This window comes from Jaculus jaculus, chromosome 8 (assembly GCF_020740685.1).
Source record: "Jaculus jaculus isolate mJacJac1 chromosome 8, mJacJac1.mat.Y.cur, whole genome shotgun sequence".
Lineage (NCBI taxonomy): Eukaryota > Metazoa > Chordata > Mammalia > Rodentia > Dipodidae > Jaculus > Jaculus jaculus.
In genome coordinates, this window is record NC_059109.1 from 6,897,234 (window position 1) to 6,909,612 (window position 12,379).

Here is a 12,379-nt window from a genome sequence, read left to right on the forward strand (position 1 = left end):
CTCTCTCATTCTCTCCTCTCTCTATTCCCTCTGTCTCTCCAGCCCACAAATAAATAAATATTTTAAATATATATAGATGGTCTTGATTCCTCCCTCCAAAAAAGATGGAGCCCAACTGCCTTCCCTTAAAGGCTCTTTCTCTCTCATTTAAATATATATATATATATATATATATATATATACACACACACACACACATATATATATTAAAATAATATATATATATTAAACCAACAATCTCTACTAAAAAACATCAGACATGAAGCTGGAGATGTTGCTAAATTGGTAGAGTGGTTCAAGAACAACCTCAACCTACATGCTACAGAGCAAGTTTGAGACCAATTTAGGATACATACAACCTGTCTCAAGCCAAAAAATAAAAACAGACATGAGCCCTAATGCCAACAGTCCTCTGAAAGCATCTGAACCTCCAGATAGTGGCTGCTGAAAGACTGAGATAGGAGGATCACCATGAGTTCAAAGCCAGCCTGCATCAGCCTAGGCTAGAGCGAGACCCCACTTCAAAAAAAAAAAAAACTGACTAAAGCTCACCAAACCAAAACCACCCAGCTAAGCTACTCCCTGAGTTCCTGACACACAATAATCGTGACATTAAAAAAAAAAAAAAAATGCTTCTTGCTTTAAGCAGCTAAATTTTGGAGCGGACTGCAACTGATTACAAATTCAGTATTTAACAGTTAATCCATTTGCAGAATTATAACTTTGTACAAATATTTACTGTGAAGTTAGATGAAATTGACTATTATTTGCAAAGAAAATTAGAGTCTGTATTTTCAAGAATGAAAAATAGGATAAGAAAGAGTGACTCAGTCAAAATGTCAGGAATGAATCAAATCAGAATAGCCACATTAGGCTATAAATAAAATGCATTTATTTATTTTGTGAACAGATTTTCTTTTTTTTTTTTTTTTTGGTAGGGTCTCACTCTAGCTCAGACTGACCTGGAATTCACTATGTCGGCTCAGGGAGGACTGGAACTCAGGGCGATCCTCCTACCTCTGCCTCCCAAGTGCTGGGATTAAAGGCGTGCACAACCACTCCCACCTTGTGAACAGATTTTAAAATAAACATTTCAATGGAAGGAATAAGTGGTGTGAACAGAAGGGAGATTAGCTAGGAAATCTCAAGTAATTACATTGTCTGAGATAAGGTTTTAAGGGATTTAGAAAGTTCTGAATTTACTTATTTTTTTAATTTACTTCAAATGCCATTAGTTTGAAAACCTAGTCTTCCTCTAGAACATTCACCTAAATATCAGGTGAGAAAAATGAGTGTTTATATAAAATGTGTCAAGTCACTAAAATCTGTTGTTCACAAACAGCACGTCTTCAAATGAAATCAGCACAGGGGCTTTTATTTCCAGCCTCTTTCCCGCTATCCCTACCTGTTATCAAATAATCTTTAAACACTCAAGTAATTACTTAAATGCTAACTCCTTTAACAATTTCTGTTAAGTCAAATGCCATTCACATGACAGGGTCCCATGTTGAAACCACAAGTTGACATGAACTAGGAAAAGCATGACCTTAAGAAAACAAGCCTGGATATGATGGAGAATGGAATTTCAAAGGGGAAAGTGGGGAGGGGGAGGGAATTACCATGGGATTTTTTTTATAATCATGAAAAATGCTAATAAAAATTAAAAAAAAAAGAAAAAGAAAACAAGCCTGGGGCTGCAGTCCAGCACCGTCTCTCTCTGGCCACAAACTACAAACTGCTCCATCTGGAACTCAGTTTCCTCATTGTTGCAATGAAGACAATGTCCACTTCACAAGGTTATTATAAAGATTAAATAATACATAGTACCACATACTATATATTATTTAATGTAGCCCCTTGACAACTGGCCCCTGACTGTTAATGAACCTGCTGTTGGTCAGGTTTCCATTACTGTGACAAACTATCTGAGAAAATTTAAAAGCAGGAAAGACTTATGTGAGCTCGCAGTTTCAGAGGTTTCTGCCCGTGGGCACTGCCCTGGGGTGAAGTAGTACTTCATGGTAGGGGCCCCTGGGTAGTAGCTGCTTACCTCATGGTGACCAGTAAGCAGAGAGAAAAGCAGAAAAGGGCTGGGGCCCCAACATATCCTTTCAAGGACATAAACCAACAACCTCGCTTCCTTCCACCCCTTAAAAAATCTACCATCTTCAGCCAGACGTGGTGGCACACGCCTTTAATGCCAGCACTCGGGAGGCAGAGGTAGGAGGATTGCTTTGGGTTCAAGGCCACCCTGAGATTACATAGTGAATTACAGATCAGCCTGAGCTACAGTGAGACCCTGCCTCAAAAAAAAAAAGTCTTCCATCTTCCAACAGTGCCACAGGTTGAAGACCAACCCTGTAGCATAAATGGCAATGGACCTCTGAGGGACATCTAAGACCCAAAAAACCATTACAACCATTTTGCTTACATGCATGGAATGGTTTAGATTTTGAATCTTCCCAAGGGCTCTTGAGTTAAAGCTTGGCTTCTAGTCAGCGGTGCTACTGGGGAGAGGGGTGTTACCTGTGGGAAGTGGGACTAGTGGGAGGCTCCATGCCACTGGGACCATGCCCTCAGAGACGCCCTCAGAGACGCCGTAGGATCCTGGTCTCCAGCCATGATGCGTTTCTCCTGATCAAGGGCTGAAAGTAATTGGGTCTGTCTAATCAAAGACTGAAAGCTCCAAAACTGAGAGCCAAATTAACCCTTTACTTTTATTAAGCTGCTTTATCTCAGGTACTTATAACAGCAAAGGAAAGCAGGCTGACACAATGCACTGAGTATACCTACTAAATCATGAGAACAAGGACACAGCACCAGCTTTTTTGCATTTCAAGTTTAGATGAAAAGGCAGCCAAAGAGTTAAATGTGTCCAGACTTACGAGCTGTGTAATTTCTGAAAGATTATAACAGTTTTTGAGTAAAAATCAATTGAATACTTATCCACTCAACAAGCCTGAATCCCTAATCTAACTAATATTTATATAATCTTAACACATATTTTCTATAGAAGTCTATTCTGTGTCTCCAAATATGTTTTCTAACTGTTATATCAAATTATGTTGCAAACAAAGAAATCTATACATCTCTACTTTTCTTTTTTTTTAAGGTACATGATTTTATTTTTATTTATTTACTTGAGAGCAACCAACTGAAAATGAACGCCCTCTTGTGCATCTGGCTAATGTGGGTCCTGGAGAATTAAGCCTCGAATCAGGGTCCTTAGGCTTCACAGGCAAGCGCTTAACCACTCTCCAGCCCACATCTCTACTTTTCATGGGCCCTGGCATACATAAAGTTGAATGAATTTCAACTCCTCAGTCTCTGTTCATCTCAGTATAATTTTAATAATATAAAAGTCAAGCAACGTCTCCTGTACAACATAAATGTTCATTTCCCATATCTAAAGTCAGCATTAGATGCTCAGAGAAATTATTTCTCCCTGTCCAGTACTTCACACCATTTCCAGGGAAACAGGAAATGGTTAATAGATGTTGGATGAAAAAATAAAAATGAGAGAACACCTGAGAAGGAAGCATGATGGTGAGCAGGTAACTTGTCAGTCAGGAAGCTCCAATTTGACTCCTGAAATCCCTTCACAAATGAGTTACTACTGCACATAGTTTGATTTCCTTCTATAACCAAACTCCTTTTCAACTTTCAGAAAATAGAGCTACTATTTGTACTATATACTAAATAAGTACTCAGTATATGTGAGATGTAAGACTTAAGATATATAGGCAAACAATCCTGAGATTCAAATTCCTCCATATCCATGTCTCTATGATACCTCCTGTTTCCTTCCTTTAGTTTTGTATATTTTATCCACCTTACTGTCAACTCTCTGGGAACAAGGAATGTATTGTTTGTTTCCACTATAGAACTCTAAGGTGCTTAATACAGAGCATACATTAGAATCTTGGTGCACATTACTGACAATTATAATTGTACTGCCATCTTGAAAGGGGAAGGTTTGACTGAAGAGACGACTTAGCAGTTAAGTGCTCTTCCTACACAAACATGGGGACTGGAGACTGTCAGAGTTTGAATCTCCAGATGCCATGTAAACAGCTGGGTATGGTACATCTGCCTCTAGCCCAAGTCCCACAGGGGAGCAGAACCCAAGAATCATAGAATTCATACAAGCTTTGGAATCACTAGACACTGGAACTTAAGACAAAGACCAGGTGGAAGAGTGGTGCGGTGAGACACCCAACGTTCCACTCTGGCCAGTGTAGGCAAGCACCAGCCCTCTGCACCACAGGTGAGCACATGGGGCACCACACCATACAGACACAAACCAAAACACTAAAAAAAGGAAGCAGGACACCTTATATGAAGTCAAATGCACACATCCATAAATCAGCAGTATGAAAGAAATTTCCTATAATCTTATGTGTATGTAAAACTGGAATCAGTGTCCTCACTGTGACTCAGCAGAGAGACAAAAGCTTGAGTGACATCTATGTGAAGGACATAAAACCACATCTAAGGATAGCTTCAAAGGCTTATGCAGACACTATGATATACCAGGCACTGTAATAGATCTGGACAAATTTTAAGGACATCTAGGGAACTGAAACTTAGAATGGAGGACCTGAGGTGTCTGGAAACTGCTAAGTTCCTAAATCTCTGAGCTCGTTCCTGGTTCTATACTTCAATATCTTTGAGTGTCCCACACTGGTTCCTCTTCTTCCACTTACCCTAGCCTCCATCAGCGGTTATCAAGTTTGGTGCCAGCAGTAGCATTATCTTTAAAAAACTTGTTCAAGGGCTAGAAAGATGGCTTAGCAGTTAAGATGCTTGCCTGCAAAGCCAAGGACCCAGATTTGATTCCCCAGGACCCATATAAGCCAGATGCACTAGATGGCACATGCATCTGGGGTTCACTTGAAGTTGCTGGAGGCCCTGGTGCACCCATTTTATCTCTATCTCTTCCCCCCATTCTCTCTTTCTCACACACACACAAATAATAATAAAAACAAAAAAAACCTTGGACTAGAGAGATGGTTTAGCAGTTAAGCGCTTGCCTGTGAAGCCTAAGCACTCCAGTTTGAGGCTGGATTCCCCAGGACCCACGTTAGCCAGATGCACAAGGGGGCACATGAGTCTGGAGTTCATTTGCAGTGGCTGGAGGCCCTGGCGCACCCATTGTCTCCCTCCCTCCCTCCCTCCCTCCTTCTTTCTCTCTCAGTCTGTTGCTGTCAAATAAATAAAAATAAACAAAAAAAAATTTTTTTTAATAAATGAAATAAAAATTTAAATTAAAAAAAAACACCTTGTTCAAAATTTAACTTTTTGAGCCTCAGTCCAGACCCACTAAATCTGAAAGTATATGGATGGGACCCAAAAGTCTGTGTTTTACCAAAGCCTGGAGCTATTTCTGATGTGTATTCATGTTGGAGAACCACCATGGTTTTAAGGTTCCCCAAAGTTCATGAGTTGGAAACTTAACCCCAGTGTGACAGCACTGAAGGATGGAACATTTATAAGGTGATTAACCATAAAGGCCCTGCTGTTGTTGCAGAAGCAAAGTTCTTTTTTAAAAATATGTATTTTATTTATTTGAGAGAAAGAGAAAGGTAGTGGCATATATATAGAGAGAGAAAGAATTGGCAAGCAAATGAACTCCAGACACATGCACCATCTTGTGCATCTAGCTGTACATAAGCACTGGAGAATCAAACCCAGGTCTTTAGGCTTTGCAGGCAAATGCCTTAACCACTAAGCCATCTCTCCAGCCCAGAAGTGAAGTTCTTTTGAAAGAGTAAATTTAGGGCTGGGGAGATGGCTTAGCGGTTAAGCGCTTGCCTGTGAAGCCTAAGGACCCCAGTTCAAGGCTCAATTCCCCAGGGCCCACATTAGCCAGATGCACAAGGGGGCGCACGCATCTGGAGTTCATTTGCAGTGGCTGGAAGCCCTGGTGTGCCCATTCTCTCTCTCTCTCTCTCTGCCTCTTTCTCTCTGTTGCTCTCAAATAAATAAATAAAAATAAACAATAAAAAAAGAAAGAATAAGTTTAGCTCATATGTTTGTTTTCTTCCACCATGCCATGCTCCTGCAAGAAGGCCTTCACCAGATGGTAATACCTAATCTTGAATTTTCCAAACTCCAGAACTGTAAGGAAACAAATGTCCCTCCTTTATAAATTGCCTAGTCTCTTGATGTTCTCCCACAGAATTATAAAACAGACTAATATGGAACTAGACAAGAGCTGACCTAAGTTTAAGTACTGATAACCTGTTGATTTTCAGAAGTTCCAACTCCCATTCCTTGTTTTTCTAGGTCGTTGGGCCTTCGATAAACTGTATATCTATTGCTACTATTAACAATATCAACAGTTGTCATTGTTAAACATTCATAAGCTAAGTGTGTGCTAGTCACTAGATATAAACTACTTAATCTTCACAAGAATTCTTTAACCCAAACAAAAAGCTGAGGGTGAGAGATGTTTAATCATTTTCCAAAGGTCACTTAAGCAATAAATGGTCTAACAGGTATCTGACCTTGGAACACACCAACATCAAAGTCCCCAGAGTCAACGACTATCTCTGGTGCTCCCTAGAAGGCTGCTTCTCTCGTGCTCTCAGCCATCACATATCATTTACACTACGCTGTTCCTGATCCAGAATTTCCAACTACCTGGTGTATCTCCCTACTGAAACTCTCCATAGGCACCTTAAAATTAACACATCATTTCTTCTCTCCATGATAAACACATTCCTCCTCCTCCGTTACTTTCTATTTTAACCTCATCACAATCACCCAGTTGCTCACAGGAGCCATGTCATCTTTTTTTTCCAGGCAGGGTCTCACTGTAACCAAGACTGACCTGGAACTCACTTCATAGCCCCAGGCTGGCTTCAAACTCATAGTAGTTCTCTACTTCAGCCTCCCAAGTGCTGAGATTAAAGGCATGTGCCACCATGCTTGGCAGGCATATCATTTTTAATTGTTAATCCTCCCTCGCTTCTAGATGTTCATAAGATTTTTAAAGTCTATCTACAGTGTCTCTACAGATGGTGAGCCTCATCAAGACGAGACAAGGTGGAAAACTGAGAAGAGGATCCTGGGCAAGTCTTAGGATGACCACAAAGCCAGTGGCATCCTGAAAGGCTGTTCCACCTTGTGCTGGATGGGACCAGCCAATATATGGGGGATGCTAACCAGGGGTACATGCGTCGAGGAGCACGCCAGCTGGAGCTCCTGGTGAGCCTTTCATCTGCCGCGGGATAGCGTGGGAGCCATCCCCAGCCCCGTCGTGCAGCAGGACTGCCGGCCTGGAGACAGGCTGCCCGGGGCTGCGTCCTAGCCTCAGGTACTGCTGCTGGCTTGGACGGGCTCCCTTTCGGTATAGGACAAATCTTTGTTTCTTTTTAAATAAAACTGCCAGTCTCAAGCAAAAATAATAATAATAAGATGTTTCTACAGTCTATCTATCCCCACAGTCGTCCTTTCAGCTACCAACATAACCCACCTACATTCTCACTGGCTGGCTTGCCTCTCTAACCCAATCAGTCTAGCAACTGTCAATTAACTTCCTGATGGTGTGACTTTTATCAATTAAATAGATTGGGGGGGGGTCTACATATTTGACAAATGACTTAAAGACCCATCAAAACTTGACTGCAGGTCTAGAGAGATGGCTCACTCACCTTCAGAGCCTAAGGACCTGGGTTCAATTCCCCAGTACATAAAGCCAGACGCATAGTGGCATATGCATCTGGAGTTTGCAGCAGCTGGAGACCCTGGTGTGATCATATTCCCCCCGCCCCATCTCTTTCTGCTTGCAAATAAAGTTAAAAAAACATATTTTTACAAACTTGACTACACCACTGTCATGCATCAAGCTCACAGAAACAACTCAAGATGTTTCCAAAACGACCACTTAATTTTAATCTTCAACAACATTGCCTATGCTGTCCCCTCTGCCTGAATGTTTTCTTCCTCTTTACATACAACAAAATTCAATTTAACTTTCAGGGCTAAGTTTTACCCATTTTCTTTAAATTGTTCATCATCAATTTTTCTCCAAAATAATCTATTTCCCTAAGCACTTTGTTCATTCTGAAAACGATTAACTTACCACAACATATAGAAGCTTACCTTCTCTAATGAGCACATGTATGTCAAGGGGCATGCTGCCGTACCTTATTTGTGTGGGTCTGCTATTAAGGATGGAATGGCTAGCCAAAGCCAGCACCTGGTAAGTATTTATTGAGCTGTTAAATAATGCAACATTTGCTGTGTAACTGTACACGTCTTCCTTAGCAATCCAACTTCAGGTTCACACTCTATTTAAGGCATATTTTGTGTAACAAAAGAAGTTACAAAGAACAATGGTTCAATATTCTCCAGCAGTGTCTTTATTACAAGTTTTCTGACCAATATTTTTCAGTATCCTTCTTCAGAAAGACTGTCTTCGCAACTAACTAGCTTGTATTTTTTACAGGGTCAGCAGTAATTGCAAACGTCTCAGGTCACTGTGAGAGGTAACACCAAGGAAAACTGTGTCAGAGTACAGCAGGATGACTACTTTGGTTACATCATTTTGATAAATGTCCAATGCAACAGACTAAGCATGCTAGGCAGACTTCAGAAATGGAGACTTGCTGATGACAACCCACAGCGCATGTGACAGTGGGGCACTGATGCTATGACTACATGAAATCAAAAGTATGCAAAAGCTTACTCCCGGCTCACCCAGACAGCCTTTATGTAAGAATACTCATTCCTGTCTAAGACTGTACTCTCATGAACAGAACCCCCAACCATCCTGCAAGCAGGCTCTATCATGTTATCAGTGCAATGTTGATACACCTGCCTGGGTCTGTAAAACTCCCCCCCCCCATTACTTTCTCTCTCCAATATTTCCCTGTCACCTAAGTCTCTTCAGTATAGTTCCCCAATGACCAAATTCACATTAACTTCTCAACACAGGATTTCTTGTCTCTTATCTAACATAGCTTTTACACTTCTTTCAAAGACCAGCCCATAAGTTACTCTTCTAAAAGAGTTCCCTATCTCTAACCAAGAATCTTTCCTGCATGCTCCCTGTACTTATATTCCTCACTAACACTTGCTTACAAACTACCTCATCTGGTTTCACATTAGTTTATATGTGTGTGTGTGTATGTGTATGTGTGTGTTTTTACTTTCCTGCTAGACTGTTCACTGTTGAAGAAAAACGTCTGACCTTCTATGACACCTATAACCACACAATCTTCTCACATCTAGCCCAGCACTGGAAAGGGGGGATATATGTATTAAATATGTGACGACTAAACTAAATGCTTTCTAGTCGCAACGCCATACTGTATCCACTGTGTGCTTGCTCACGCAGGAGGAAGGCAAACAAAGTTGAGCCCTGTCCTGAAAGCTGTTACAGTTCTGAAAAGAAGTCTTTGAATTCTGAGTACTCGATGCATTACAGAGCAGGGTTTGCTGATCCTAAGAGGTGAAAATTTCTGATACCATACTATACTGACCCTCAGTTATGGAAATGAATCTGAATTTCAGAGCTGGATGAAAAGTTTGAAGTTCATTCCCTCAATTTTTCCTACCCAAAGCATGGTGAAATTTCAGTACAGACTATCTTTTCAGCAGTACTAGGGACTGATCTGTTGAGAAAGTTGGGGGGAGGGAACTGCTTCTATGTCTCCAATACTTTCCTCCCCAAGAGGGTTAAGACAACAACCACACATCTACCCAGAGACTGAGAGAGATCACTGGCTGACGGCTGCTGCCCCTTTATACTCCAGCTTCGCTTTCTGGTCCATATGTAGAACGAAATCTCCATTTCTTTTTTAAATATACATTTATTTTTTTATTTACTACAGAAAGAGAAAAACGGGCACACCAGGGCCTCCAGCCACTGCAAAGGATGTTGGGACACATGTGCCCCCTTGAGCATCTGGCTTACGTGGGACCTGGGGAATCGAACCTGGATCCTCTGGCTTCGCAGGCAAGCGCCTTAACCGCGGGGGCCACGTCTCCACCCCGAAATCTCTTACTTCTCCCTGATCATCTTTCAGGAAAAAGAAGGCTATGCAGGTGATGACAAAAAGCCCAACACAGGCCGGGTTATCCATCAGCCCCCTTGGGCCTCAACAGTGGATATCTGTAAACACCGCTGGACACGACAGGGCACGGGGCCACGTGGGCGCGCACGTGAGGACCGAGGGCAGTCCGCACAGCAGGTGGGCCGTGGGTGTGTCCGACCCACTGTCTCCATAACAACCTGCTCCTCCTCCGAGACCAAACAGGGCGAGGACGACGAAGGACCCGGGGACCCCGAAACTTTTCCAACCCCAATCCGGGGGCGGCGGTGGGTGGAGATGGGGTGTCCCCGTTTCCACCCGTCAGTCAATCAGTCACGATCGGCCACGTCTGAGAGCGAGCGCGCGAGGGAGCAGGATGCGAGATGCTGAGGAAGTCCTGACACAGCCCGTCTCCACCAGCACCACCACCACACACACACACACACACACACACACACACACACACACACACGCACACACCCTGTCACTCACTGCTTCCGGGACGACGAAGCTCGCACAGAATTCCCTCACAAACGCTTCCCGGAGCGCCAAGGCCTCGGGACTGACCCTCGTCGGCCCCCGTCCCCCGCGCGTTTCGGCGGAGGGGCGTGGAGCGGCGCGCGCACGCGCACGGGGGGAGTGCACGCACCCGGCGAGGGTGGGCGTGGGGGGGGGGAGGGTGTGAGGAACGCGCGTCCCCGAGCCCGCGCAGCAGGTGCCGCCGGCGTCCCCCCCGACTACTGACCCCGACGATGTTCCTCAGCGACCTAGCCGCCGCCACACACGTCTCTTCCGCTCGCTGCGACCCCGCCTCGTAGTGTCGGCCGACGCCCCCTCCGCAGATGCCGTCGTCGCTGTCGCCGTCGTCCTCGCCGCCGCTACTGCCGCCGCCGTCGCGGCGCGCGTCCGCTTCCACGCACAGCGCCGTGGCCGCGCACGCGCCCGGCGCGCTGGCGTCACTTAGCAACCGGCGGGCCTCCGGACGGCCGGGACGGGGAGGGAGGTTTCGAGGCTGCCCGAGGTCGGTGGGGTTTTGTGGTGTGTGTGTGTGTGTGTGTGTGTGTGTGCGTTTTCCGGGCGAGGATTTTGCGGCCTTCCCTCCCCGCTCGGGAGCGACGGCCTCTCTGGATGCGGGTAAGTCGCGTCACGGCGCGTCACTGAATCAGCGTCACCGGCGCGCGTCACACGGCGCAGGGCCTCCCGAGGCCGCGGGCCGCCCGCCGACGGGGCGCCGCCGAGGATCGCTGCGGAGGCCCCTTGTGTTAGGGGAAAGTTCTTCCGCGGGCAGGCGCTTGGCCACCGAGACAGGCTTCTGGGTCGCTGACTCAGTTTCCTCTTTCTGTAAACGGGAAGAGCGGTCGTTACCCGCCCTGCGTGCATGGCTTGGGAGGCTTGGACGAAACTGCGTGCGTGCGTTGCGTGCTTGCTTGCAGACACCGCCAAGGCTTCCAGGACCGCCAGGGTCAAGTAGGAATGAAGCCCGTTGGACCAGAATGTCCCCCTAAGAAGAGTCCAGGAAAGTGGGGGAGCCGGGCGTGGTGGCGCATGCTTTGAATCCCAGCACTGGGGAGGCAGAGGTAGGAGGATCGCCCGTGAGTTCGAGGCCAGCCTGAGACCCCATAGTGAATTGCACGTCAGCCAGGGCTAGAGTGAGACCCTACCTCAAAAAATAAAGTTGGACGGGAATGTGTGGACTTTGGAGTCGTTGAAATCTGAGTGCAGACCTGTTGGAAGGTCAATTCCCCTTTGAAATTTACTTTCGCAGGAAGACTGAATTCCAGGACACACACACACCCCCAAAAAAATGATCACCCAAACAAAATTCTTTTAAAAGTAAAAATAGGAAATGCAGGGCTGGAGGGATGGCTTAGTGGTTAAGGCATTTGCCTGTAAATCCAAAGGACCCAGGTTCCAATTCTCCAGGACCGACGTAAGCCAGATGCACAAGGTAGCACGTGTCTGGAGTTTGTTTGCAGTGACTGATGGCCCTGGCTTGCCCATTCTCATTCATTCTCTCTCTCTCCCCGCTTTTCTGTCTCAAATAAATATTTTTTAAAAAATAGGAAATGAAGAGGAAAGCGTGGGTAGCCCCACTTGAAGCATCACAGTACTCCAGAGAAGTGATTAGAACCTTAGCCAAAGCCTAGGTGTTGAGAATGGGGATGTGGGAGAAGGGACAGCATTGTTGACATGGCAGAAGTGACAGCTGTGACTGGAGGATAAAGTTGTGGGCTTTGTATCTAGTGTGAGTGCTGGGGTTAGGTGTGGGTAGCATTTAGTACAATGAGAAGATGCATGTCAGTGTTGGAGAGATGGCTTAGCGGTTAAGGCATTTG

The 12,379-nt window shown here is 44.9% G+C and overlaps 1 protein-coding gene across 6 annotated transcripts in view; it reads right to left on the reverse strand.

Moving 5' to 3' along the window:
* The window catches only part of Btbd9 (BTB domain containing 9), a 432,359-nt gene extending 421,449 nt beyond the window's left edge, over positions 1–10,910 (reverse strand). For 2 of the 6 annotated variants that reach the window (XM_045155929.1, XM_004649530.2), the window contains exon 1: positions 10,789–10,910. The gene's annotated coding sequence lies outside the window, so the exon portion shown is untranslated. Of the gene's footprint in view, positions 1–10,523; positions 10,636–10,788 lie in introns of those variants that run through there. The other 4 variants (XM_045155925.1, XM_045155926.1, XM_045155928.1 and 1 more) reach the window with 4 other exon arrangements.
* Positions 10,911–12,379: the final 1,469 nt, after the last annotated feature.